The sequence below is a fragment of the Camellia sinensis genome, chromosome 6 (genome assembly GCF_055761805.1).
Source record: "Camellia sinensis isolate YWXY chromosome 6, ASM5576180v1, whole genome shotgun sequence".
Classification (NCBI taxonomy): domain Eukaryota; kingdom Viridiplantae; phylum Streptophyta; class Magnoliopsida; order Ericales; family Theaceae; genus Camellia; species Camellia sinensis.
The window spans coordinates 204,751,651-204,756,136 of record NC_138966.1 but is presented as its reverse complement, the minus strand read 5'-3'; the positions used below and the strand labels follow the sequence as shown (position 1 = coordinate 204,756,136).

Genomic DNA, 4,486 nt, shown 5'->3' with positions numbered 1-4,486 from the left:
AGATCGCTTGAGCGAATGAGTGTGAGCTCGAGCGACCACTCACATTCGGTATGTTCGTTCGAGCGAAGAAAGCTACGCTCGAGCGAGACCCCTATTTTCAGCAAGTTTTGAAAAACATTTTGAAGTGCAATTTTTGCAACCTTATTCCATTCTAGACATTCCTAGGCCATGATTAAGACACCATAATGGGGTTGAAGGCTGGAAACACACTAAGAACAGGTGAATAAAGTTATGTTCAATCCGAGCGTGTGTATTCAACGTATGTATCTATCCTGTTATATAGGTCACGCGCCTCAAGATAGGTGAATTACCTACTCTACTCGTCTATTTGGAGCTACCGTTTATCTGTGAGTAATAACTCTATAAAGTTATGTTTGACTTTAATTATTTTCTGATGATATGAAATGATAAGTTTTCTGAAATGCTATGTTTTGTATGAATGAATGATTGTCCAATTTTCTTTGAAACGTAATTGTGACATCCTTAGCTGAGGCCCTCGCCCAGGGGACATAATACTGTGGCTTATGGTCATGAGGCCCTAGCCCAAGGGATAATACCGTGGCCCAGGCCCTCGCCCGGGGAAAATAATACCATGGCACAGGCCCTCGCTCGAGGGAAACAATACTGTGGCCGATGTATGAGATATGTTACCCTGTACCAGAGGTTCCTTTATGGAACTTGATATGCTTGACCAAAGAAACATGATTATGGTAATGGATGTACCACACCTGATTTGAATATAAATAAGATTATGATTCTGTTTCCGCTACCTGATTATGATTCTAATTTACAATGAGATTTGAAGTCTATGCTGGGCATTATTCATTAAAATTCTTTATTTTGTTATTATTCACTGGGTTTCAGCTCACTATTTATATTATATATCTAGGTCAACAGGCACGTGACCAGGCCCAGAGTTGACAGCCTATGTTCCAGTTTTTGTCAGCCAACCTTTGTGCCTCCCGAGAAAGTTCCGAATGAAGTCAAGTTTTGTGGTTGCTTTTGTAATCATATTAGACTTTGTTTGTTTTGTTGAGTTTTTGGACAAGATGTCTGATATTATACTTCTAAGAGTGATATGTAAATGTTATACCTTTTGACAACACTCGTAAGTTTATAAAAGTTTTAAATTATGCGTCTCATGTATGTCTTCACAGCTCAATAGACTACGTATATTTTGTATATTTACTTCCGTAGTCTCTAACTATATGTTAATTTGTCAAGAGATCTTCGGTAATCCAAAGATTACTGGCCGGTTACGATACTAAACTCATAGAGGTGGGTTTGGGTCATGACACAGCCACTGTTGTCCTTGGATAAATGGACCAAACATGAATTGAAGAGCTTCATTTCTATTTTTGATCACCTTGAAACCCTTTCAGTTGACCCTCTTGGTGGTAATAGCACCCAGGCCTCGATTTGCGTACTCAGCGAAGTAACAGGTGTCCAAAGCAAAGGTCCCAGCCCAAGGCAACCACCTTGCTGGTTGGATAAAATCTGCCAACGTTGATTCCATGATGACAGCTCGGTAGTACTCCTTCCATGGATGACCTAAATACGTCAGGATTTGGAACCTGACAGGGTAGAGCTTGTCTTTTGGGACAATGCTGCAGTTCTGGATGACTACACCATTGATCTCTTTAGTTGTGGTTCTTCCGTGAGCTGTAACGGTGTTTTGTTGGTTGTCCATGGGTTTCCTTACAACAATGAGGGAGTTCTGGATGACTACAGAGGTGTCGCTGAAGATGAAATCAATAGTGCCGGAGACAACACAGTTGCGATAGAACTGGCGATGAGCTTGGACATAGAGTGTGTCTTGGTACCCATTCATTCTGCAGTTATAGAAGGCCGACATGTAAGACTGGACTCAGAGAGCCACCACCTGATGACCTTCAGCTCTTGCTGTGTTTTGAAATCCCATTGACTTGGCTATAAACCCATCTCCAATTGCAGCTGTGCAATAATTAATCCCAATCAATATTCATCAATCAAAAAACACACTACTATATACTTAAGGCCTCATTTTTGTAAAAGAAAACTGTTTTGTATATTGTTTATACTGTTTTCGTTGTCAAAAAGTGGAATTGATTTCAAATTTTCCAAATTTTTGGAATTGAAAAAAAAGAAGTGTTTTTCTTGTTTTTAAAATAAGTTTTTATTCTCTCATCTCCCCTCCAACCCTGCTAGCCATCACCGCCACCCAACAACCTCAGACAACAGCCAGTGGCGCTCTGCTGACAGAACAATCACCACCTATGACAATTCACCAAACTTGTTTCTTTGCTTTCTTTTCAAAAGATTTAATGTGTTTCTTTGTTCCCATTTCCTGTTTCCTGTTTTACATAAACAGAAAACAATAAACTAACACCATTTTTAAGGGAGGGAGGGAGGGAGGGAGAGAAAATGATTACTCACTGAAGAAGGCAGTCCTGAAGGTGGGGAAGCCTCCAGTATTGGATTTTTTGCCGGTAACCATGGTCTTTCGAGATCCATCTTCATACATGAGGACGTTAACTTGGTCCTTTGTAATAGTAATTTATTCATCGTAAATCCCTTCCTTGATGTAGATAACGTACCTCCCCTTGTTATTCTTTGGGTATGCTGCAAGAGCTGTAGCAATTGTTTTATATTGTCCGCTCACATCCTTTGCCACCACCGCATTTGGTTTCAACTGCCCCCCACTGTTTTGGTTTGCCCCTAGTAGCTTCCTGTCTACTATTGAAATCCAATCAGGGTACCCTCTTCTCCCACCACCATCACCACCTTCTGATGATGTCTCAAGCAGACGTCGAAAGCTTGCACTCGTGTCTAGGTTGATATCGAATGTAGATAGAAGCTGAGAAATTGTGGAAACAATGGACAGGGCATTGCCAATGAGCTGAGTAGCATTAAAAAGCCTATCTGACATTGTTTTCTTTAGTTCAGGCTGATTTCTTTAGTTTAGGCATTAAAAAGCCCATCTGACATTGCTTTCTTGGTAAGAAATGACAGCGCTTAACCAGTTCATGAGCTCGTTTTCTCTGTCAGTGACGTTGTGCAAGCTGGGATCGCCCTACCATTGAAAAAAAGGCTTGAAGCTTGTCGATGGCGTATTGCAACAGATCCTAACAATCCTCCATGGCCATCTTGTGATAAGAATCATTGGCAACTTTCCTAATCTCGGAAGTATTTCCTTAGGCCACTTTGACGGCATACATGGTGAAGTTAATGGCCGCTTGGAGGAAGTCCTGTGGAGTGGCACTTTGGTTGTTGGCCATCGTGTCAAGGCTACTTACGCATGTTTGCTTGTAGTCAGTGTAGGAACAAATGGAAGCCACAGATTTGGAGGATATTGACAAATCATCGCTGCTATTGCCGTCGCTACCACCATCAGAAAATGATTTGTTGTTGACTCCAGCAACAAGACACCAATGACTGCCGCTACGAGGAAGATACCGGAGACTCCTAGGATGGCAAACTTGCCTCCTTTCATATCTTCGAATAAAATATAAATAAATACTGATAATATTAATTAGCTGCTTCTAGTTAGCGTTTTTAGTTAATTTAATTCTAATTTGTAATGAGCGAGGTTGGCGTAAAGGTAGTGGTCAGGTTTTGAAGAAACCGGTAAATATGTATATATAATTTCAGAGAGAAAGTCATGCATATAAGCTTAAAACGAAGGTTGAGGAGGGTCTTATATATAGAGAGAGAGAGAAAGGGGTGGTGTCCCAAATTAAGGGAAATGAAGTGGTAATAGCTAATTAATGGATAGGAAAAGAGGTATAAGGTTATGCATATAGGTGGGTGGAAATGGGGGAGTTATATATGTTTTATTTTTTAGTTTAGTGTGGGTTTTGCAATAACCCCGACCTATGCTTAATTGCTAAATCATGATTAATGATGCCTAATAAGAAATTAAGATGAAATCGTGTGATTAATTATGTGTTATGTGTGTACTTTGCATTGTATCTGTCCAAGGTAGAAATATCGGTTTGTATTTCTGTTTTGTACTGCAAATTGAAGGCTTTATTGGCATCTGAATACGAAATTGACTTGATTTATGTGTTACATGGAATTTTTAGAATTTTATGGTAGGTTTAATTAAAATTAGATTCAAAGCGATTAAATTAAAATAATTAATGCCCATTTGATTAACTTTAATTAATCACCACTAGGTAAGCCTATATGAGGCCCCTTATGTGCTTCAACTCATTCATTTTCTTCATTTTTGAGCCTATACACACAACAAACGTGAGAGAGAGAAAGAGAGACCAAGGGGGAGCTCAAAGCCAAGAAGAAAAAAAGAGAATTGCTAAGGGTGATCAAGAATTGGAAGGAATTAGTGATAGTTGTTGAGCCTAGCTAGAATCTAAAGGGAATTGTGGACTTTAGGTAAGAAATCAACTCGCACTCTATGAGTTTAAGTTACCTTATGCATTATTCAAAGAGAATTAAGGCTAGATGGTAGCATTGAACATGATTCATGTATGCATGTGCATATCAT

At 39.5% G+C, this 4,486-nt stretch overlaps 1 pseudogene; it reads right to left on the bottom strand.

Moving 5' to 3' along the window:
* Positions 1-1,270: 1,270 nt before the first annotated feature.
* Positions 1,271-2,908, bottom strand: LOC114317539 (pectinesterase pseudogene; annotated as a pseudogene).
* Positions 2,909-4,486: the final 1,578 nt, after the last annotated feature.